The sequence below is a fragment of the Bufo bufo genome, chromosome 3 (assembly GCF_905171765.1).
Source record: "Bufo bufo chromosome 3, aBufBuf1.1, whole genome shotgun sequence".
Lineage (NCBI taxonomy): Eukaryota > Metazoa > Chordata > Amphibia > Anura > Bufonidae > Bufo > Bufo bufo.
Genome location: NC_053391.1, coordinates 34,833,413 through 34,859,569, shown reverse-complemented (window position 1 = coordinate 34,859,569; position 26,157 = coordinate 34,833,413). Strand labels below are relative to the sequence as shown.

Genomic DNA, 26,157 nt, shown 5'->3' with positions numbered 1-26,157 from the left:
GACCTCCAGGGATATTTTATACTAACCCATAACTACCCGAGGCCACCAGGGATATTTGATATTAACCCATAAACATCCTAGACCACCAGGGATATTAAATTTTACCCAATAACCATCGTAGACCACCAGACATGTTAGATATTAACCCATAACTAACTTAGACCTCCAGGGATATTTTATACCAACCCATAACTACCCTAGGCCACCAGGGATATTTGATATTAACCCGTAACCATCCTAGACCACCAGGGATATTAAATATTAGCCCATAACCACTCTAGATCACCATGTATGATTTTGAATATTACCCTATCACCCTAGACCGCCAAATATAATTGGTATTAACAGCTACATCACATAATGCCACCAGTGATATTAGATATTAACCCCTTAGTCACTGTAAACCACCAGGTCTTCCATTACAGGACTCACAGACCCTTAAATCGCCCTATGTAAAAATGTGTGATGTAGTACACTTGGAAAGCTAGTGAGGTAATTATAATCGGGGTGGAGCGGGGACGGGCGTGCTGTCTCTGTTGCGCTTGCAAAAGCCCTTTTAAAAATACTTCATTTGTCCATTTTAAGGTCTGGATATTTTTGCAACTGGGCTAAATTCTATAATATTGGTTATATATAAATATATATGAAGTTACTGGTGTATATTTCTCTATAGGGTTTTAGCTATCGGTGTGTTCACCCTCATCTATCGTATTGGTTTATAATTCAGATCGATAGATATCTCTTAGAGGTTGTATCTAATTTTTGTGATGTTTGTAGATCTTGCTACAGTGTTTCACATTGACGCCCGGGGCGTGCCAATAATAATCCTGACAGCTATGAAGTAATTCTTCAGAAACTGTAAAATCTAGTCGAGACGTCTTTATATATATATCACTAGCAGAAGGACCCGGCTTCGCACGGGTATATTTCATCTATTGCATTTAATGTTTGTGCGTGTCGTTAAATGATATCGACAGTATCCCCCTTAACAGTGACCTCTACAGCACCCCGCCCCCTTAACAGTGACCTCCACAGCCCCCACCCCTTAACACTGACCCCCCCACAGTGCCCCACCACTTTAAAATGGGACCTCCACAGCAGCCCACCCCCTTAACTTTGACCTTCACAGCAGCCTGCCCCCTCAACAGTGACCTCCACAGTACCTCTCTCCCTTAACAGTGACCTCACAGTACGCTGCTGCCCTAACAGTGACTTCCACAGCAGTTGCCCCTTTAATAGTGGCCCCTGCCCCCTTAACAGTGACCTCTACAGTGTCTGTCCCTTTAACAGTGACCCCCACAGCAGCCTGCCCCCTTAACAGTGACCTCCACAGTGCTCTGCCCCTTTAAGGCTAGGGCTACACGACGACTTGTCGCGCAACAGTTTTTATAATGATAGGCTATGGTGTCGGACTGCGGCATGCGACATGCTGCGACTGCGAAACGACAGTCGCAAAAAATCCATCCAATTTGGATTCTTCTGTGACTGTCGCGTCGCAGCATGTCGCAGTCCGACACCATAGCCTATCATTATAAAAATTGCCGTGCGATATTAATGTAGCAGTGTAGTTGTGTCCTATCTGTCGCGCTACTTATTGTCACGCGACACATGTCATCGTGGAGCCCTAGCCTAAAGCTGACCTACAGCAGTGAAGAAAAATGTCTGGGTTGTTATGGAAACCTGGAGTAAAACTGTGTGTATGTGGAGACTAAGGGCCTGCGAGCTTCTATTGGCTGATAAGGGACATGTGACCGTGTTTATGGCAGTTGGGATATGAAGAGAAAGACTTGCAGGCTTCTATTGGCTAATGCAGGTCATTTTCTGGGAATATCTCAGGAACGGTACGTCCTAGAGAGCTGAGACCCCAACAAGATTTATTTCCAGGTAGCAATAGACGTGTATACCAAGTGTCGTTGAAATAGATGGTTGCGTTTTTGAGTGATTTTGGAACATACACATACATACATATATAAATACACATACATACACACATATATATACATACATACTGTACATATATACACATACATACACACATACATACATATATACATACACATACATATACACATACATACACATACATACATACATACATATACACACATACATACATACATACACATACATACATACATATATACACATACACACATACATACATACACACACATACATACATATATACACACATACATACATACATACATACATACACATACATACATACATACACACACATACATACATACATACATACACACACATACATACATACATATACATACATACATACATACATATATTTACGTCCTTCTTTGTATATAGAGATAATAATAATAGAGCAAGGATTGCAGCAGAACCTGAAAGTCCAGTTGCAATCATAGTGACGCTCCCCTGTGATGTCTGCCCTATATCATGGGCAGCTCCTCCTAACGCCCTTTTAAAGTATCTTCCCCTCTGGCTGATGATTCTGATTACCTGTACTTCGCAACGTACATTCCTCAATATTAAAGGATTAATGTCAAAACACCCAGTGTCCAAAGACAGGGAAGAGCCGATTGTGGCTATTATCTAAGGTGCCTTGAAAGAGTATTCATTCCCCTAAAACTTTTCCACATTTCTTCAGGTTACACCCACAATCGTCTGCCTCTGATGCCACCAGATGTCAGGCAGCTATCCTATAAACAGGTCTTGAGACATGACTTGGATAATAATTAAGCCAGTACCTTAACTTGGGCTGAAACAATTACTCGATTGAATCAAATTTTTTGCGTTTGTGTCATGTGACCACGGAGCGTGAGTGAAGCGCTTGCTGCACTGTCGTCCTGACACATCGTAAGCGCGCACTATGACCTGACGCTGTGTGATGTCAGGACGACAGTGCAGCGCGCGGAGAAGAAGATGGACGAGCTGTAGAGTGGCGCCCCTACAGGAGATGTAAGTATTTTATTTCACTGGCACTGAGGACATGGCTAGGAGGGGGAGATGGTGGCACTGGGGGGAACCTGATGGCACTGGGGGCGGGGAAGCTGATGGCACTGTGGGGCAGCCGGTGGCACTGGGGGGGAAGCTGACGGCACTGGGGGGGGGCCTAATGGCATGTGGGAACTTGATGGCACTGGGGGGCTGATGAGTTTTTATAAAGAAAAATGTTCTTTTAATTTGTTTTTTGTTTTTACAGTACTTGATCAATTATTGAATTAACCCCTTCCCGACCAGCGCCGTCATGACTTGCCGCCCAGCGCAGTACTATTATGGCGCGCTGATCCGGCAGGTGCAGGAGACCGCCCGATCAGCTGCAGGGGACTGGCTGTTCCCGTTAGCCGGACCCCTGCTGTATGCGTTGGCATTGGTGAAAACACCGATGCCGATGCATTAACCCCTTCTATGCCGTGGTCAGCGCTGACCGCGACATAGAAGGGGTTTGCTGCGGATGAGAGAGCCTATCGGGTCCCCGCACTGCTGTGGTGGGGACCCGATGGGTGAGAAGACAGCCTGATTCCGTGCAGAGGCTGCCTAATTCCTTGCACAGCATCGGGACCTGCCTTCTACGGGTGCCGAGGAGATCCAGCCTCAGGCTGCGTCTCCTAGGCAACCTATTAGTGTATTACTCAGTGGCATTGCAGAGAGGATCAGACCTCAAAAGTTAAAGTCAGAAATAAAGTAAAAAAAAAAAGTAAAAAACTGTTTTTAATTTAAAAAAACGCCCCTTTTCCCCTGATCTTATAATTAAAAATTGAAAAAAAAAGGAAAAAACACACATATTAGGTACCGCCGCGTCCGTAACGACCAGCTCTACAAATATATCACATGAACCCCTCAGGTAAAAGCTGGAAAAAATTAAAAACATAAAATCTATATAAAAAAAGCCATTTTTGTCACCCAAGCGATCAAAAAGGCGTATGCCCCCTCAAAAAGTACCATTCAAACCGTCACCTCATCCAGCAAAAAATGAGGTCCTAACTAAGACAATTGGTCAAAAAATAAAAAAGCTATCACTCTCAGACAATGGAGACACTAAAATATGATTTATTTTTGCTTCAAAACTGCTATTATTGTGCTAAAGTGAAATAAATAAAAAAAAGTAGACATAGTAGGTATCGCCGCGTCCGTAACAACCTGCTCTATAAAAATACCACATGACCTAACCCCTCAGGTGAACACCGTATAAAAAAAAAAAAATTTTGTCACCTTACATCACACAAATTGCAACACCAAGCGATCAAAAAGGCGTATGCCCCCCAAAATAGTACCAATCAAACCGTCACCTCATCCCGCAAAAAAGGAGACCCTACCTAAGACAATCGGTCAAAAAATAAAAAAAGTTATGGCTCCCAGACTATGGATACACTAAAACATAATTTTTTTGTTTTAAAAAATGCTATTATTGTGTAAAACTTAAATAAATAAGAAAAAGTATACATATTAGGTATTTCCACGTACATAACGATCTGCTGTATAAAAATATTAGATGACCTAACCCCTCAGGTGAACGCTGGAAAAAACAAACAAAAAAAACTCACAAATTTTTTGGTCACCTTGCCCCATAAAGTGTAATAATGAATGATCAAAAAATCATATGTACCCAAAAATGGTACCAATAAAAATGTCAACTCTTCCTGCAAAAAACGAGCCACTGTACAATACGATCGGCAGAAAAATTTAAAAAATATGGCTTTCAGAAAATGGAGACACAGACACATACTTTAAAAAAAAAAAATGCTTTATTATGTAAAACTGAAACAAACAAAGTAGACATATTTGATATCATTGCGTCCGTAACAACCTGCTCTATAAAAATAGCACATTATCTACCCTGTCAGATGAATGTAAAAAATATAAAAAAATAAATAAAAAATAAAAACAGTGCCAAAACAGCCATTTTTTAGTTACCTTGCCTCATAAAAAACGTAATATAGAGCTATTAAAAATCATATGTACCACAAAATAGTACCAATAAAACTGTCACCTTATCCCCTAGTTTCCAAAATGGGGTAACTTTTTGGGAGTTTCTACTGTGGGGGTGCATCAGGGGGGCTTAAAATGGGACATAGCATCTAAAAACCAGTCCAGCAAAATCTTCCTTCCAAAAACCATACGGCGCTCCTTTTCTTCTGCGCCCTGCTGTGCGCCCTTACATCAGCTTACGACCACATGTGGGGTGTTTCTGTAAACTGCAGAATCAGGGCAATAAATATTGATTTTTGTTTGGCTGTTAACCCTTGATGTGTTAAAGAAAAAAATGGATTTAAACGGAAAATCTGCTAAAAAAGTAAAATTTTGAAATTTCATCTCTATTTTCCTTTAATTCTTGTGGAACACCTGAAGGGTTAACAAAGTTTGTAAACTCAGTTTTGAAGTACAATGTGTCACGAGAAAACAATCTCAGAATGGCTTGGATAAGTAAAAGCGTACCAAAGTGACACATGTCAGATTTGCAAAAAAGGGCCCGAGCAGGAAGGTGAAAACTAGCCCGGGGTAGAAAGGGTTAATCGATAGAATACTCAATTACAAAAAAAGTCGATAGCTGCAGCCCTAATCTTAAAGAGGTTTCCTATCTTGCTAATTCCTCCTCGCCTGCAGCCGACTGTTCACTTCCTGGTTTCCTGCTTCTAAGGCCCCTTTCACACGGGCGAGATTTCCGCGCGGATGCGATGCGTGAGGTGAACGCATTGCACCCGCACTGAATACCGACCCATTCATTTCTATGGGGCTGTTCACATGAGCGATGATTTTCACGCATCACTTGTGCGTTGCGTGAAAATCGCAGCATGCTCTATATTCTGCGTTTTTCACGCAACGCAGGCCCCATAGAAGTGATTGGGGTTGCGTGAAAATCGCAAGCATCCGCAAGCAAGTGCGGATGCGGTGCGATTTTCACGCACGGTTGCTAGGAGACGATCGGGATGGAGACCCGATCATTATTATTTTCCCTTATAACATGGTTATAAGGGAAAATAATAGCATTCTGAATACAGAATGCATAGTAAAACAGCGCTGGAGGGGTTAAAAAAATTAAATAAAAAATGTAACTCACCTTAGTCCACTTGATCGCGTAGCCCGGTATCTCCTTCTGTCTCCTTTGTTGAATAGGACCTGTGGTGAGCATTAATTACAGGAACAGGACCTTTGATGACGTCACTCCGGTCATCACATGGTACGTCACATGATCTTTTACCATGGTGATGGATCATGTGATGACCGGAGTGACGTCATCAAAGGTCCTGTTCCTGTAATTAATGCTCACCACAGGTCCTGTTCAGCAAAGGAGACAGAAGGAGATGCCGGGCCGCGATCAAGTGGACTAAGGTGAGTTAAAAAAAATTTAACCCCTCCAGCGCTAGTTTACTATGCATTTTGTATTCAGAATGCTATTATTTTCCCTTATAACCATGTTATAAGGGGAAATAATACAATCTACAGAACACCTAACCCAAGCCCGAACTTCTGTGAAAAAGTTCGGGTTTGGGTACCAAACATGCGCGATTTTTCTCACGCGAGTGCAAAACGCATTACAATGTTTTGCACTCGCACTGAAAAATCGCGGGTGTTCCCCTAACGCACCCGCACATTTTCCCGCAACGCCCGTGTGAAAGAGGCCTAAGGCCGTGTGGGGCTTAGGCAGTTTGAGTGAAGGCCGGCCACGCCTCTTTATGACATCACACTGAGAGCTCAGTCTTTGCCTGCTGGTTCCTGCAGTGTCTGTGAAGCCCCTCCCTCCTGCTGGGGAATCATCACTCAGAGAGCCATGGTAGGTGAGCTCAGTGGACAGTAACATGCTGCTGTCCTGCATTCTAATACAGTTTTACACACAAAATCTCAGTCTTATCTTTTACAAACCCATTATGTGCAGCAAAACAATAATTCCATATTATACATTATCCCAAAAGCATGTTAGCTAGTAGACTTATAATCTGTGCTTGTGACTCCCATAAAACCTGACCATCCCCCACCGACCAGCACTGATGCAGATTTGTTTCCATTACAGCTGTGTATAAACCTTAGACCATGTATCTGTATAGATGCATATACAGCTCTGCTACATCTGTCTTCCCCAGTCTCCTAACAGCACTGTGGCTAAATGGCTTCCTATACCGCTCTGCTACATCTTTATTCCACTCCCCCACTAGAACTGTGTCTGTAAAGCTTCATATACAGCTCTGCTTCATCTGTCTGTTTCTCTCTCCCACCAGAACTGAGACTGAACCGCCGCATATACGGCTCTGCTACATCTGTCTATTCCCTTCCCCCACTAGCACTGTGGCTGAACAGCTTTATATACAGCATATACATATACAGCATATACAGTACAGACCAAAAGTTTGGACACACCTTCTCATTCAAAGAGTTTTCTTTATTTTCATGACTATGAAAATTGTAGATTCACACTGAAGGCATCAAAACTATGAATTAGGGTGGCCATCATTACTTTAAGAAATGAAGGTCAGTCAGTCAGCCAAAAAATTGGGAAAACTTTGAAAGTAAGGGCTATTTGACCATGAAGGAGAGTGATGGGGTGCTGCGCCAGATGACCTGGCCTCCACAGTCACCGGACCTGAACCCAATCGAGATGGTTTGGGGTGAGCTGGACCGCAGAGTGAAGGCAAAAGGGCCAACAAGTGCTAAGCATCTCTGGGAACTCCTTCAAGACTGTTGGAAGACCATTTCAGGGGACTACCTCTTGAAGCTCATCAAGAGATTGCCAAGAGTGTGCAAAGCAGTAATCAAAGCAAAAGATGGCTACTTTGAAGAACCTAGAATATGACATATTTTCAGTTGTTTCACACTTGTTTGTTATGTATATAATTCCACATGTGTTAATTCATAGTTTTGATGCCTTCATAGTCATGAAAATAAAGAAAACTCTTTGAATGAGAAGGTGTGTCCAAACTTTTGGTCTGTACTGTACATATAAAATCGTTGGTGGTTTAGTGGATGAGGGAATTATGTGCTGCAGCCACTTACCTAGGCTGTTGTTCCTCCGGGTCTCCAGGTCACGTCCTCTCTCTGCTGCTTGTTCCTGCGCGCTCTTGTGGGAATGACCTAACGCCTGGGTGAAAAGTAAGTGCAGTCTGTGCAAGCGCGGCCCATAGATATGGCCATGGAGCGGTGGCCGTATCTATGGGTTGCCACATGTCAACAATGGGGTAAGAGGGAAGGGAATTTATCAAAATGGGTGCATTTTAAATAATACAAGCAAATTGCAAAAATTATCTATGGCATTAGTGTAAACTTCTCAAATATGATCTTGAAGATGGGAATACCCCTTTAACTGTAGACAGCAGTTTCAGGGTGATTAACCCTCATCAGTGCAGAACAGAGAGTAGTGGCCGAACTGGGTGAGAGGCCTAAGTCAGGATTTGGGGGATACTTTATTTCATTATGGAGAGTGCCTTAATCAGCATGAGGAGTCTTATAGGCCAGGAAATGTTCATCTGGGATTCTGGGAAGAGGGTATGCAAATGAGCTCTTGGCCAACTCTGCCTCTAATGCCACCTGTTCCACCTTCTAAACAGGCCTTGAGACATAAATTAATATGCACTCTCCATAAGAAAATATGTTACCCCCCAAATCCTGACCAAGGCCTCTCAGACAGTTAAGCCAGTGCTGTCTACTCTGCACTGATGAGGGGAAATCACCACAAAAATTATGTGTGCAGATGAGGTGCTGGCTTTTTATTATCCAAGTCTTGTCTCAAGGCCTGTTTAAAAGGTCAAACATTGACTTATAGGATAGATGACCTACATCTGGTGGCATCAGAGGCAGAGCTTGCTAAGAGCTCATTTGCACTCTCTCTTCCCACAATTCCAGAGGAGCATGTATGGCCTATAGGTCTCCTCACACCTATTAGGAGCTCTCCATAAGGAGATATAGAATCCCCCGAATCCATCACTCATAGTCACAGATGATCCATGACATTAATGGTGACCAACATTTTTCTCCATGTATCAAAATATATAATATGCACAATTAGTCTCCATGATTACATTACAATTGGACCTTCTGTTAATTTGATATGTTAGTGACGTTTATTTTCCGAGCACCCACCCCATGACACTAGAGGTGGCCATATCAAAAAGGACGATTTCAACCAAAACGAACGTTCATAGGTTGAAATTTAACAAAGGGCGATTGTTTTAGCCGACCAATGACCGATCATTACCATTTGAAAAGAAGTCGGCCGGGTTTAATATTAGTATGATAATCTTTCGTTCAAAGAATGATTGTTCGCAAATGAAAGATCTTCCTTTAAAAGAAAGTTTCAAGAAAGATGTTTCGTCCATCCCCTGGTTTGAACGTGTATGGTCAGTTTGAACAACTGTAAATGGCCGAGTAGTCTTGTGTCCACGGAGGAGGAGGTGGACCTACAGACTGGTCCACATAGTCCAGCACCCTGTGCCTGTGCTTTCTGGTCGCATTGCCAGTTTATACCGCTCAAGGGGCAGGCTTACCGTAATCAGGTTTCACTTACAGATCTAGCAAGAGCCAAGATCAGTGGGTTACTGCGTTATCCCAAAACCTTAGGCCTCTTTCACACGGACGTTGCGGGAAAAGGTGCGGGTGCGTTGCGGGAACATGCGCGATTTTTCCGCGCGAGTGCAAAACATTGTAATGCGTTTTGCACTCGCGTGAGAAAAATCGCGCATGTTTGGTACTTCGGGCTTGGGATCGGTGTTCTGTAGATTGTATTATTTTCCCTTATAACATGTTTATAAGGGAAAATAATAGCATTCTGAATACAGAATGCATAGTACAATAGCGCTGGAGGGGTTAAATTAAAAAAAAAAAAAATTAAACTCACCTTAATCCACTTGTTCGTGCAGCCGGCATCTCTTCTGTCTTTAAATGTGAGCAATAGGACCTTTGATGACGTCACTGTGTTCATCACATGGTCCATCACCATGGTGATGGATCATGTGATGAGCGTAGTGACGTCATCAAAGGTCCTATTGCTCACAGTTAAAGACAGAAGAGATGCCGGCTGCACGAACAAGTGGATTAAGGTGAGTTAAATGTTTTTTGTTTTGTTTTTTAACCCCTCCAGCCCTATTGTACTATGCATTCTGTATTCAGAATGCTATTATTTTCCCTTATAACCATGTTATAAGGGGAAAGAATAATGATTGGGTCTCCATCCCGATCGTCACCTAGCAACCGTGCGTGAAAATCGCACCGCATCCGCACTTGCTTGCGGATGCTTGTGATTTTCACGCAACCCCATTCATTTCTATGGGGCCTGCGTTACGTGAAAAACGCACAAAATAGAGAATGCTGCGATTTTCACGCAACGCACAAGTGATGCGTGAAAATCACCGCTCGTGTGCACAGCCCCATAGAAATGAATGGGTCAGGATTCAGTGCGGGTGCAATGTGTTCAACTCACGCATCGCATCCGCGCAGAATACTCGCCCGTGTGAAAGGGGCCTTAAGCTTTAGAAACCTTTGCACTCGGTAAGCTTGTGTGTTAATGCACCAGGAATTACTTTAACGCCTGCTACATCTGTACTTGTCTACTCTGACAAAATATCTAGGAGTCTTCAAAAATAAGTGGAGCCTTCTTCACCTCCCAGCAGTTAAGACTGTCCTGCTCAACCAGGGATTTGTCTGGCACTGTAGCTGTCACTTTTATAGAGTCACTTTGGCTATTGGAGCACTTTTATGTTAACAGTTATGAGGGCACTGTGATTTAAAAATAAATATATTTTAGGTGAAGATCCCCTTTAAATTCATGACAGTCCACAGTTAATGTAAATTAATGGAAAACAATATATACATTTTTTGTGTATTTAGAATAGAGAGCAGAGCATTTGGCATCCCGCAACACCACAGTGCCCCAATATAAGTGATTCCCATGGTGCCTCTATAACGGTTACTGTATAATGTCCTCATACCAATAGGAAACCGCTTCATAACAGTGGCAGCCATGGAGCTCCCCTCCATGGCTGCCACTGTTATGAAGCGGTTTCTTATTGGCATGAGGACAATATACAGTAACCGTTATGGAGGCACCGTGGGAGTCACTTATATTGGGGCACTGTGGTGTTGCGGGATGCCAAAGGCTCTGCTCTCTATACCAACAAACCCTGTGTAAACTGATCAAAATCTCAAAAGCAGCTGTGTTCTTCTAAATCCCTCTAATGCACAAAGAAGAACAGAGAAGGGGTAAGGAGATTTTCTCCTACTGCTGTAAAAATCAGATTTTTGTTAAATATTTTGGGTGTAAATCCAGTTTTTTTCTCCTACTGCTATATTAAGCAAGAAAACAAGGAAACGGAACTCATAGTACCGTGTATAAAAATATATAATTTTATTATGACATGATTAAAATATAAAGCAATGAATAATATACAGTTAAAAAGTGAAAAGAAGCAGAAAAAAGAACGCCACCCTGGGATAGCACACGTGTCAAATGTAAAACATGATGAACAATGAAATAGGTTATATATGGTACAGGGACCAGCCATTGACCAAAAATACAACATAGGTATCGGTTGAGTCAGCAATCAAAAAGATACCTACACGGCAAAAATGGACAGGGTTTGCATGCAAGTGCAGCATAAACCAGGTAGAAGCAAACCCCAATAGTAACCAGCCTGAATCTAATGCCGTATAGGTAAAAAAGGAGGCAGATACTCACCAGAGAAGACCGTGTGCTATATCACCCAGGATGGGTGATATAGGGTTTTCTGGTGTAAATCCATTTTTTTTTCCTACTGCTGTATTAGGCCTCATGCACACGACCGTTGTTTTGATCCGCATCCGAGCCGCAGTTTTTGCTGCTCGGATGTGGACCCATTCACTTCAGTGGGGCTGCAAAAGATGCGGACAGCGCTCCGTGTGCTATCCACATCCGTTGCTCCGTTCCGTGGTCCTACAAAAAAATATAACCTGTCCTATTCTTGTCCATTTTGCGGATAAGAATAGGCAGTTATATCAATAGCTCTCCGTGCCGTTGGCGGAACGCACACGGACGCCATCCGTGTTTTGCGGATCTGCAATTTGCGGACCACAAAACACATAACGGTCGCGTGCATAAGGCCTTTTTTGTAAAATATTTTAGGTGCAAATCCATTTTTTATCTTACTGCTGTATTAATCAGATTTTTGTAAAATATTTTAGTTGGATATCCCCTTTAAATTCATGATAGAAAAGATAGATTTTTTTCAGCATGTGGAATCAAGGGTGGAACATCTGTCATCCAGAGATGATGTAAGTTCCCTGTTTATCCTGTGACCAAGACAGAAACACCTTCCTCATCCACCAGTTACCTTTTCACTTCCGTGTGCAGTTTAATGTTTGATCCTGGTTTATAATGGACACGTATTTATGGAAGTTTTAATCCTGAACATAAGAGACTGCAAACAGAAATGACACTTGAGTTCATTTAAAACCTATATTTACGCTCTCCTACCACATCCCATGTCTGGAAGTCCTTCAGATTCTTCATGGGCATTGGGCTAAAGCCTAACTTCTACTTAAAGTCAGGAATAAATGGTAAAAACAAATCAGTGCTCATTGCTTAAGGCCTCTTTCACCCTACCGTATGGCTATTTCAGTGTTTTGCGGTCCGTTTTTCATGGATCCGTTGTTCCGTTTTTTTGTTTCCGTTTTGGTTCCGTTTTTCCCTATGGCATATACAGTATACAGTAATTACATTGAACAAATTGGGCTGGGCATAACATTTTCAATAGATGGTTCCGCAAAGAAAACGGAACGGATACGGAAGACATACGGATGCATTTCCGTATGCATTCCGTTTTTTTTGGCGGACCCATTGACTTTAATGGAGCCACGGAACGTGATTTGCGGCCAAATATAGGACATGTTCTATCTTTGCACGGAACAGAGATACGGAAACACGGAAACGGAATGCATACGGGATACATTCCGTATACGGACCGTAATAAACAGCCCGGCAAAACGGGAAAAAGAAACGGTAGTGTGAAAGAGGCCTAAAGGGGATTTGTCAGTAATTTTGACCATGCTAAACTGCTGACAGCCGAAGGTAGGGGCTTCGAGGTGCTGGACAGACATACTTTTTTGGGAGATTTTATTATCAGAAGTATTGGCAAGGGCTACAGTGGTTGGGCTCCTGGCCATCACACAGTATATTTCTAAGCCATTGAGAGTGAAGATCTAAAAAATGTAACACTGCTGGATAATCCATGTAATATTAGGAGATTGTTTAACAACCTCCAGATTTGCACATGAATAAAAAAAAAATTGAGTTCCATGTCGTTTGGGCAAAAATAACATTTTTGTAATAGTTTTTTTTTTTTTATGTTGCTCTACTTGTCTTCTACATCTGGGTTGCTTCACAGTACATAGCAGCTGCAGAAAGCCTTCCTGTGATAAATCGTCAGACAGCTTGTCCAATGGCCTGTTCTCCAGCCCTTCTCTTACATCTGCCCAGGGGCGTAGCTATAGGGGAAGCAGAGGAAGCGTCTGCTTTGGGGCCCAAAACTCAGAAGGGGCCCACCCAGGGTGATCACTAAAAGATTTTATTGTCAGGGCCACCTCAACAGTTTTATACAATGACATTATATACAGTGACATTTCATACAGTATATACTGTACGTTCAGGAAACGGACGGTACGACTGCCGGGCCTGGTCTGAGACAGCGATCTTGACTAGCCATAGGAGTAGGGGTTGCATAGGAGGAGGGGATTGCAAAAAGGTTGGGGGGGGGGGGGGCGTTGAAAAAATTGCTGTGGGGCCCAGTCATTTCTAGTTACGACAACGCCTCTGCCCAATGATCTACTAAGCTGACAAAGTTCAATTTGATATAATCTTAAATCATCTTAGAAGACTGTTCATGAGAGGTAAGAGAGGTGCTGGAGGAAGATTCATCAGATGAGCTCCCGGATGGATTTTTTACACAGTGACTTTCTTCAGCTGCTATGTAAAGTGAAACAAAGAAGCTGCAGAAGCCACACAGTCTAGACCTGGATTAACTGAAAAACAATGGAGAGGCAGGAGGCAAATGCAGCTGCGGCTTCCCTCTGTTTCTGTGAAGCAGTATAAGGGCTCATGCACATGAACGTATTTTCTTTCCGTGTTTGTCCCATTTTTTTTTTGCGGACCAAATGCGGAACCATTCATTTCAATCGGTCCGCAAAAAACCCCGGAAGTTAGGGTCCATTCACACGTCCGCAATTTCGTTCCGCATTTTGCGGAACGGAATTGCGGACCCATTCATTTCTATGGGGCAGCACGATGTGCTGCCCGGATCCGGAATTGCGTATTCGCACTTCCGGGTCCGCAATTCCGATCCCGAAAAATATAGAACATGTCCTATTATTGTCCGCATTACAGACAAGGATAGTACTGATCTATTATGGGCCAGCTGTTCCGTTCCACAGAATAGGGAATGCACACGGACGTCATGGTCGTGTGCATGAGCCCTAAGAGGGAGAAAAGAAAAGGAAGAGAAAGAAGAGACATCTACTGGCTCAGGGAGGCACAATTCTACCTAAAGGGGTCGTCTCACTTCAGCAAATAGCATTTATCATGTAGAGAAAGTTAATACCAGGCACTTACTAATGTATTGTGATTGTCCATATTGCCTCCTTTGCTGGCTTCATTCATTTTCCCCGCACAGTATACACTGCTCGTTTCCATGGTCACGACCACCGTGCAATCCAGCAGCGGTGGTCGTGCTTGCACACTATAGGAAAAAGCACTAGCCTATGCGCATTCCTGTGGTCCCGACCACCAGAGAGACCGGTGCTTTTTCCTTATACTGTGCAGGCACGACCACCGCTGCTGGATTGCAGGGCGGTCGTAGCCCCTGGAAACGAGCAGTGTATAATGTGTATAAAGAAGCAATATGGACAATCACAATACATTAGGAAGGGCCTTGTATTAACTTCCTCTATGGGATAAATGGTATTTGCTGAAGTGAGTTGATTACTTTCCACTTCACTTTTGGTCCACAGGGACCTATCGTTCCACGCACCCCCTCATTTTCTCTGTAGTAATGTATTATTACATGGTGCTGCTCTTTTCAGGGGTTATGTGCTCATAAATGTGGGTCCCAAGTACCTTTTTCATGAATTTTGCCCTTCACCAGAACATTCTTTAACCCTTTCCCACCCTGCCCCAGAACAGTCAAAATGAAAATATAAAATTAAAAATTGGGAAAAATGCGGAAGGTTTAGAAAATGTTCCTGAAACCACCAGGGTCGCTCGCGCTCTCTATCCTTTATTATTTAGTGACTATCACTGGACTATCTTATAGGACAAGTGTTGGGCATGATATGGATTAGACTTACCGTAAATCACTTCTTGAAGAACCAGTTGAGCGATGACAAATAATAAAACTGGACTTTGAACTTTGCTGATGTTGTCATGATATAAATGTACATCATAAAGTGTTCACCTTTGGTCAAAGTACTAAAATATATTAGGAACGCTAGATGACTATGGATGTTGCGGTTGATCTCACTGGCTATTAGAAGGGTTGTCTCACAAAAAATGTTCTACATTTTTCAAAACTGCACCTGGATATGAATACTGGAAAATACTTGAATTTAATATAATTTAAATATGTAGAAGAACCACTGAGTTATTCAATAAAATGTATCTGTATAGCGCCACTTGCTGTTTGTTTTTTTCCCCTTTTGTTCTTTGTCCACCTCGCTAAGGTGGTCGCACATGCTCAGAGCAGAGCGATTTGAACAATGAATGGGGGGAGCCCAGGATCCATGTACAGCTCATGTCCTATATGATGTCTGATTTTCAATTTTCACATTAGGCATGGGATAACACCCTAAAGGGAAATGCATCACTAAAAATGTTATCTACCAGTTAAGCCAGATACACTGATGAGCAAAAGGGTAACAATGTTTTGAACTTTTGACTTTCAGGCTCCATATCTCACCATCCACCACAGCTTGGAACATGAGACTACTATCATTTTATAGACAATCATCTCGGCTATCTCATACATAAATTGGACTTGCAACTATTTAGCATATGATTAGTTATGCAGATTGTTACTGTTTTGCTCTTAAAATTCTAAATTTTAATTTTTATTATTTTGTAAATCCACCTTTGCCTTCAGCACGGAGTCCTTCTGGGCATGCTGTTGATCAGATTCAAGCATGTCTCGACCGAAATCTGTTCACAGGTCTCTTCTACATGTTCCCAATGTTGGTGCATACTGGTCGACTCACTTGGGTACGAAACCAGATTTTTCTTCAACTCTTTCCACAAGTGTTCGTTTGGGTTGAGGTCTGGGGACTGTGGGGGCCAATCCAGCACCTCTACTTCATTGTCACTGAACCATTTCTTCACCAATCTTGACGTATGCTTTGGGTCATTGTCCTGCTGTGACACTATGTCGTCCTTTTTATACCCATAGTACTCGAGTGTAAGAAGTAACTCGTCTTGTAGGATACTCACATACTGTATAGCTCAGCACTGAGACCACCATCGATCCTGGTCAAGTATCCAGCTCCTTTGGCTGTGAAACAACTCCATATCATCAGGTTCCTTCAATTTCTCGATCCGTTAGCCCCCTTTTCACTTGTTTCTTCCAGGCCTATTTGCACCCATCAGACCCCAGTCTATTGACTTTTGTCTCATCGCTCTAAAACACCCGTTTCCAATCTTCTACTGTCCACTGTTCGTATTTTTTTGCAAACTCGAGCCGACGCTTCTTATGACGATATTGAAGTCCAGGCTTCTTCACCTTTTTTCAGGCTACCATTCCAGACATGTGTAAAGCATGTCGCACGGTGCTTCCATGGACACCTGTGATCTCACTATTATGAAGCAAGCGAGCCGCCTCCACTGCCGTGTTTGTTGCGCCAGAACTGATAGACCTTGTGATGAGCCGACTTGTTGACTCCGATATTTTGCTTGACGTCCACCTCTTGGCTTTGGAATGGATGGATGGTCTTCATTTCGTATCCAACTGTCATGGCCTCACATGATGCAGTTTGGCAATTTTCTTGGCCAAGATATCGCTATCGATGAGCTGGATGATGCTGTGTCTCTTTTCTTGGGAAATCTTCTTCATGGCTGCTCCTTGATTAGAACCAGTGACTTTTTGCTTGGGAATAAACCTAATAACACACTGAGCTATTAGGGAATGTGAGAACAGGTTTTAATTTGTAGTATCTAAGAAGAAAAAGATTGTTCCACCACCAGGAGCAAAACATTAACAATGCAGTTGCATGACAAGAATCTGCATAACTAATCATATACTAAATAGTTGCAAGTCCAATTTATGTATGAGATAGCCGAGATGATTGTCTATAAAATGATGGTAATCTCACATTCCAAGCTGTGGTGGATGGTGAGATATGGAGCCTGAAAGTCAAAAGTTCAAAACATTGTTACCCTTTTGCTCGTCAGTGTAGCAGCACATCTCCTTTTTTCTTATCTGTTTTTATTTTGTGATTACAGATTTTAACATTTCATTTCCTGAACATAATTATGGGGGCGGCCATCTTGCCTGAGCTGTTCTTAACAGCATTTACAAAGTATTAAGAAAATTACTTTACGGCAGCCCCATGGTCCATAGACACAAAGGTCAGGAGGGGACCTCATTGACTTCTATGGAAGAGTTTTCCATACATGCTCTGGGACCTCATTATACAAGGAAGGAATAGATAAGATTTGATAATCACCTATTGTGAATAGAGGATCGTGTCTTATCTATACTTAGAGGTGATATAATTACAGGCAGGATTAGAAATAATTACAGGCAGGATTAGAATGACAGATGACTGCAGTAAAGTGATCTGTAGAGACCACAAAGTGGTGCCTATTATCAGGCTTAATGCCCAGTGAGAAAACTACAGGAATTTATCCGTTTTGTTTAAATACAGATATTGACATGGGATATTAAAAATAACATAATTAAAAAGTCTTTAAAATATGTTAAACATAAAAACATGATTTAAACAATAGGTCTTTTTCTGATGACACATTCTCTTTAACCACCTCAGCCCCTATAGCTTAAACACCCTGAAAGACCAGGCCACTTTTTACACTTCTGACCTACACTACTTTCACCGTTTATTGCTCGGTCATGCAACTTACCACCCAAATGAATTTTACCTCCTTTTCTTCTCACTAATAGAGCTTTCATTTGGTGGTATTTCATTGCTGCTGACATTTTTACTTTTTTTGTTATTAATCGAAATTTAACGATTTTTTTGCAAAAAAATGACATTTTTCACTTTCAGTTGTAAAATTTTGCAAAAAAAGCGAGATCCATATATAAATTTTTCTCAAAATTTATTGTTCTACATGTCTGATAAAAAAAAATGTTTTGGTAAAAAAAAAATGGTTTGGGTAAAAGTTATAGCGTTTACAAACTATGGTACAAAAATGTGAATTTCCGCTTTTTGAAGCAGCTCTGACTTTCTGAGCACCTGTCATGTTTCCTGAGGTTCTACAATGGCCAGACAGTACAAACACCCCACAAATGACCCCATTTCGGAAAGTAGACACCCTAAGGTATTCGCTGATGGGCATAGTGAGTTCATAGAACTTTTTATTTTTTGTCACAAGTTAGCGGAAAATGATGATTTTTTTTTCTTATAAAGTCTCATATTCCACTAACTTGTGACAAAAAATAAAAAGTTCTATGAACTCACTATGCCCATCAGCGAATACCTTGGGGTGTCTTCTTTCCAAAATGGGGTCACTTGTGGGGTAGTTATACTGCCCTGGCATTCTAGGGGCCCAAATGTGTGGTAAGGAGTTTGAAATCAAATTCTGTAAAAAATAACCGGTGAAATCCGAAAGGTGCTCTTTGGAATGTGGGCCCCTTTGCCCACCTAGGCTGCAAAAAAGTGTCACACATGTGGTATCTCCGTATTCAGGAGAAGTTGGGGAATGTGTTTTGGGGTGTCATTTTACATATACCCATGCTGGGTGAGATAAATATCTTGGTCAAATGCCAACTTTGTATAAAAAAATGGGAAAAGTTGTCTTTTGCCAAGATATTTCTCTCACCCAGCATGGGTATATGTAAAATGACACCCCAAAACACATTCCCCAACTTCTCCTGAATACGGAGATACCACATGTGTGACACTTTTTTGCAGCCTAGGTGGGCAAAGGGGCCCATATTCCAAAGAGCACCTTTCGGATTTCACCGGTCATTTTTTACAGAATTTGATTTCAAACTCCTTACCACACATTTGGGCCCCTAGAATGCCAGGGCAGTATAACTACCCCACAAGTGACCCCATTTTGGAAAGAAGACACCCCAAGGTATTCGCTGATGGGCATAGTGAGTTCATGGAAGTTTTTATTTTTTGTCACAAGTTAGTGGAATATGAGACTTTGTAAGAAAAAAAAAAAAATCATCATTTTCCACTAACTTGTGACAAAAAATAAAACATTCTAGGAACTCGCCATGCCCCTCACGGAATACCTTGGGGTGTCTTCTTTCCAAAATGGGGTCACTTGTGGGGTAGTTATACTGCCCTGGCATTCTAGGGGCCCTAATGTGTGGTAAGGAGTTTGAAATCAAATTCTGTAAAAAATGGCCAGTGAAATCCGAAAGGTGCTCTTTGGAATGTGGGCCCCTTTGCCCACCTAGGCTGCAAAAAAGTGTCACACATGTGGTATCTCCGTATTCAGGAGGAGTTGGGGAATGTGTTTTGGGGTGTCATTTTACATATACCCATGCTGGGTGAGAGAAATATCTTGGCAAAAGACAACTTTTCCCATTTTTTTATACAAAGTTGGCATTTGACCAAGATATTTATCTCACCCAGCATGGGTATATGTAAAATGACACCCCAAAACACATTACCCAACTTCTCCTGAATGCGGAGATACCACATGTGTGACACTTTTTTGCAGCCTAGGTGGGCAAAGGTGCCCAAATTCCTTTTAGGAGGGCATTTTTAGACATTTGGATACCAGACTTCTTCTCACGCTTTGGGGCCCCTAAAATGCCAGGGCAGTATAAATACCCCACATGTGACCCCATTTTGGAAAGAAGACACCCCAAGGTATTCAATGAGGGGCATGGCGAGTTCATATAAAAAAAAAATTTTTGGCACAAGTTAGCGGAAATTGATTTTTTTGATTTTTTTCTCACAAAATCTCCCTTTCCGCTAACTTGGGACAAAAATTTCAATCTTTCATGGACTCAATATGCCCCTCAGCGAATACCTTGGGGTGTCTTCTTTCCAAAATGGTGTTATTTGTGGGGTGTTTGTACTGCCCGGGCATTTGAGGGTCTCCGCAATCATTACATGTATGCCCAGCATTAGGAGTTTCTGCTATTCTCCTTATATTGAGCATACGGGTAATGAGATTTTTTTTTTCCGTTCAGCCTCTGGGCTGAAAGAAAAAAATGAACGGCACAGATTTCTTCATTCGCATCGATCAATGTGGATGAAAAAATCTCTGCCAAAAAAATAAAAAGGAGGGGAAAGGCGTCTGCCAGGACATAGGAGCTCCGCCCAACATCCATACCCACTTAGCTCGTATGCCCTGGCAAACCAGATTTCTCCATTCACATCAATCGATGTGGATGAATAAATCATTGCCGGGATTTTTTTTTTATATATATACAAAGTGTTTGCCAAAGTATATGAACACCGCCACCTCCTCAGCTCATATGCCTCGGCAAACTTATCTTTTACTGCAGAGGAGAAATCTCGTCTTGCAGCGCCGCATACACCGACTTGCGTGTAATCTGACAGCAGCGCAATGCTTCTGTCAGAATGCACATCAGTGCTGCAGCTAGTCGATCGGTTGGTCCACCTGGAAGGTAAAAAAAACTAAAGAAAAAAGAAAAAACCAGGCCGCAACGCAATAAATTTATTAACTTTTGAACAGAACATATTAACTTTTTTTTAACTTTTTTAACTGAACGTTAACTTTTTTACTTACCGGTATTTTTTTTTTTTGTTTATTTTTTTTTACCTTTATAGAACAAACCTCTCCTTCTCCATGGGACAATGTGCAAAGCGCAAATCGCCCAAAGATGTGGCGAAGTACGTTATGCACTTTATCCCAGGTGAAAGGAGAGGTTTGCAGCAGCTGTGAGTAAAAGGGCCCTAATAGCCCTGTGTGCCTGTCCTGTGAGATGCAATCCCAATGCTAGGTGTACCTGTGTGTGGTACTTCCGGAAACACTCTCCTAAGCATAGGGCAGGGTGGTCAGGACAGTCAGGACAGAAATAGCGGGTGTCACGCCTTATTCCACTCCTGCTACAGACACAACATTTTTTTCGGGGTGGCGGTTGGGTTGAGGTACCAGCAACGACACTGGGGAAATGTCGCTCGTGTAGACGGCTAACTACACTGGTGGATGGGGCCATGGAACCTTCTGGATACAGGAGGTTCTCGATGATCTCTTCCTGGAATTTGAGGAAGGATCGTGTTCTCCCAGCCTTACTGTAGAGAACAAAACTATTATACAGAGCCAATTGAATTAAATATACAGACACCTTCTTATTCCAGCGTCTGGTGCGTCGGGAAACTAAATAGGGAGCCAACATCTGGTCATTGAAGTCCACCCCTCCCATGAGCGCATTATAGTCGTGGACTGAGAGGGGCTTTTCAATGACACGGGTTGCCCTTTCAATTTGGATTGTCGTGTCTGCGTGAATGGAGGAGAGCATGTAAACGTCACGCTTGTCTCTCCATTTCACCGCGAGCAGTTCTTCGTTACACAAGGCAGCCCTCTCCCCCCTTGCAAGACGGGTGGTAACGAGCCGTTGGGGGAAGCCCACGCGACTAGTTCGCCCGGTGCCACAGGCGCAAATCCGTTCTAGAAACAAATGCCTAAAGAGGGCCACACTTGTGTAAAAATTGTCCACATAAAGATGGTACCCCTTGCCGAATAAGGGTGACACCAAGTCCCAGACTGTCTTCCCACTGCTCCCCAGGTAGTCAGGGCAACCGACCGGCTCCAGGGTCTGATCTTTTCCCTCATAGATCCGAAATTTGTGGGTATAGCCTGTGGCCCTTTCACAGAGCTTATACAATTTGACCCCATACCGGGCACGCTTGCTTGGGATGTATTGTTTGAAGCCAAGGCGCCCGGTAAAATGTATTAGGGACTCGTCTACGCAGATGTTTTGCTCAGGGGTATACAAATCTGCAAATTTCTGGTTGAAATGGTCTATGAGGGGCCGAATTTTGTGGAGCTGGTCAAAAGCTGGGTGGCCTCTGGGACGGGAGGTGGTGTTGTCGCTAAAATGCAGAAAACGCAGGATGGTCTCAAATCGTGTCCTGGACATAGCAGCAGAGAACATGGGCATGTGATGAATTGGGTTCGTGGACCAATATGACCGCAATTCATGCTTTTTAGTTAGACTCATGTTGAGGAGAAGGTCCAGAAAAATTTAAGTTCGGAAACTTGGACTGGTTTCCACCGGAAAGGCTGGGCATAATAGCTTCCCGGGTTTGCGGTTATAAATTGTGTGGCATACCGGTTTGTCTCTGCCACGACTAAGTACAAGAGCTCCGCAGTCAAGAACAGCTCAAAAAATCCCAGGGCTGTCTCAACCCGAACTCCAGACTGGGCGGTGAAAGGGGGAACTACTGGTGCGGCTGAAGTTGGTGACTGCCAATAAGGGTTTGCCAGCACCTCAGGGACTCTAGGGGCTCTACGGGCCTGTCTGTGCGGTGGCTGCGACGGGGTAACTACTGCACGTGCCACCGTACCAGCTTCAACTGCCCTTCTGGTGCTTGCTACTTCACCATGTTGTACGGCAGTGCTGGTACTAGGTCCAGGGAGGGCTGCGCTGCTGGTGTATGCCTCACCACGTAATCCGACAGCGACAGCCCCACTCTGCTGCTCTTGAAGCGGATCCTGCGCAACCTGTGGTCTAGCGACATGGGGCCGGGTACGCCTGGTTCTATCAGGGACCTCCACCTCCTCGTCCGAACTTTGGGTCAGAGAGCCTCTGCTTTCTACAGGTTTATATTCTGACCCGCTAGATTCGTCAGATGAGGGTTCCCATTCCTCATCCGACTGGGTCAGAATCCTGTAGGCCTCTTCAGAAGAATACCCCCTGTTTGACATTTTGGACTACTAAATTTAGGGGTATTCCCTGAGACTACCCAAGAAAAAAAGCAAGCCCGTCTTACAAAGGGGAGGCTAGCGAAGTACCGGAGGCCGCTGCGGTTGATAAAAAATATCAAAACTGATTTTTTTATCGCCGCAGTGCGTGTAAAGTGAATGTGCAGTGATCAAAAAAAATAAATTTTTTGTCACTGCGGTGGGGCGGGCGTGGGTGAACGCACGTGTGGGCGACCGATCAGGCCTGATCGGGCAAACACTGCGTTTTGGGTGGAGGGCGAACTAAAGTGACACTAATACTATTATAGATCTGACCGTGATCAGTTTTGATCACTTACAGATACTATAAAAGTACAAATGCTGATTAGCGATACGCTAATCAGCGAATAAAAGTGACTGCGGTGCGGTGCGGTGGGCTGGGCGCTAACTGATCCCTAAACTACCTAACCAAGGGGCCTAAACTATCCCTAAAACCTAACAGCCAATACTAGTGAAAAAAAAAAGTGACAGTTTACACTGATCACTTTTTGTCTTTCACTAAGTGATTGACAGGGGGCGATCAAGGGGTTAATTTGGATGATGGGGGTGATGGAAGGTGATCTGCGGCTAAGGACAGTGTTTGGTGGGTACTCACAGTGAAGTCTGCTCCTCTGCTGGATCCAACCGACGAAAAGGACCAGCAGAGGAGCAGAGAAGCCATATAACAGATCATATTTACTAATATGATCGGTTATATGGCTTGTGATTAGATTTTTTAAAAATCAGCAACCTGCCAGCGACGATCATTGGCTGGCAGGTTGCTGATGCAATTCTCCTCGAACTTTTGCCGGCCCGCGATGCGCATGCGCGGGCCGGCTGTGACCGAAATCTCGTGTCTCGCGAGAGGACGCGCCGGCGCGTCCAGGTGGAATGAATCAACCACCTCCAGGACGCGTCGCTGCGTTCGGCGGTCCGGAGGTGGTTAAAGTCTACTGTAGGTAGTCCATTGCGTTTGCCCAGCTTTAGCCCTTATTTATTGGACCTTTAAACTTAGAGGGTTGTCACAGGTTGTCTAGGTTAGTCTTCCTCTGTCATATTTTAGGGGCCGCCACCTTGGGTTACCCCGACCCACCTAAGAACCCCACTTTCCACCAGACGAGTTGGCCACTTTCAGGCAGAGAAGGAAGCCTGTAGTTCTCCTTTCACTTCCTACAGGCTCCTAAACCTCCTCAGGCCCCCAAAACATCCTTCTAGTGTAAAAAACTAATAGTAAACAGGGAGTAGGAGGGGGATGTACAGCTTTCCATACCTCGTGAGATTTCCCTACCCTCGTCACTTCCGGTCGCACCGGACATGACGTAAGGAGGTGTGCCGCTCCGCGCAGGCGCACAACGACGGGGTAGGGAAATTTCACAGCAGAGTGCGCATGCGCCCGGAGCCTCGCCAGCGGTTAGGGTAGGGGAAAATTATGGGCCAGTGCGCAGGCGCGGTGATCGGATGGATGTTTTCAGCTGGACACCGGCCGACACTGCACATGCGTCGGGAGCCTCACCAGCGGTTAGGGAGCGCTTAGTGTTTAGTAGTCTTCCATGTCATACAACTTTGATATGATGTATGGAGCTGAATTATCCTATTTGCACAGGCCATAAACGATTTGGCAATATTAGCCTCCCGGCTAAGCCTCCTTTGAACCTAGACTACAGACCCTGTTAATTAGTATCATATATCACCATTGTCACTTTATTTTATTAGCAAATTTCATTAAAAGTTTAGTTTTATTTGATAAGAGGTCTCAATCACTTAATAGATCATTATTCCTCTCTGGGTAAGATACGATCGGGAAATTAAACCAGATCCCACCAATTTATCTGTATCAGTTAGGGTGTTTGTATGGGTGCAAGAAACGGCATGTAGAGTGCGGCGTATGGTGCAGGAGTCGGTAACCAGGCCAGAGGTAACAGAATAAACGTCTCTCTCTTGACTTAAAGGGGTTCTGCACTTTGTTTAAACTGATGATCTATCCTCTGGATAGATCATTAGCATCTGATCGGTGGGAGTCCGACACCCGGGACCCCCGCCGATCAGCTGTTTGAGAAGGCAGTCAGCGCCGCGGCCTTCTCACTGTTTACCGCAGGCCCAGTGACGTCACGACTTGTATCAACTGGCCTGGGCGGGGCTAAGCTCTATTCAAGTCAACAGAGCTTAGCCCCGCCCAGGCCATTGATATTAGTTGTGACGTCAACGGGCCTGCGGTAAACAGCGAGAAGGCCGCGGCGCTGCTGGAACGCCGCTGCCTTCTCAAACAGCTGATCAGCAGGGATCCCGGGTGTTGGACTCCCGCCGATCAGATGCTGATGATCTATTATCAGTTTAAACAAAGTGCAGAACCCCTTTAAGTATAAAATAGGAGTTGTAGTACATCCAGCAATAGCAAAACACAGTTTCAACTGTACACAGTGCAATTCTTCCAAGATAATGATATATGGATTTTGGCAAAGATGGAAGTTATGGGCCTCTTCCCTCTCTAGCTGTCTGAAGTCCCTTCAAGTAGAATCTATGGCGGGCAATAGTACTATTGTAATGGTGGCTGTAATGTCCACTGAAGAATACAGTTTTTTTTTAGGGATGTGACTGGCAAAGTCGTGTCCAGGTGTGAAGGGTGTATTAACAGTATTCCCCTCACTACAGTAAGGCCCCTTTCACACGGGCGAGTATTCCACGCGGGTGCAATGCGTGAGGTGAACGCATAGCACCCGCACTGAATCCTGACCCATTCATTTCAATGGGGCTGTCTACATGAGCGTTTTTTTTTTTTCACGCATCACTTGTGCGTTGCGTGAAAATCGCAGCATGTTCTATAGTCTGCATTTTTTATGCAACGCAGGCCCCATAGAAATGAAAATCGCATAGCATCCGCAAGCAAGTGCGGATGCGATGCGTTTTTTACGGATGGTTGCCAAGGAGACGAGGGATGAGCGACCCGGGACCCCATTTACTTTATTATTTTCCTTTATAACCTGGTTATAATGGAAAATAATAGCATTCTTTAATACAGAATGCAAAGTCAAATGTCAATTGAGGGTTAAAAAATAATAAAAACATTACTCACCTCATCCACTTGATAGCGCAGCCGGGATCTTCTTCTTTGTTCTTCTTGAAGG

General features: G+C 43.5%; 1 protein-coding gene across 1 annotated transcript in view; it reads left to right on the top strand.

The window, feature by feature from the left end:
• Nucleotides 1–26,157, top strand: part of FAM3B (FAM3 metabolism regulating signaling molecule B) — an 88,036-nt gene that overhangs the window by 15,050 nt on the left and 46,829 nt on the right. The gene's annotated exons all lie outside the window — the stretch shown is intronic.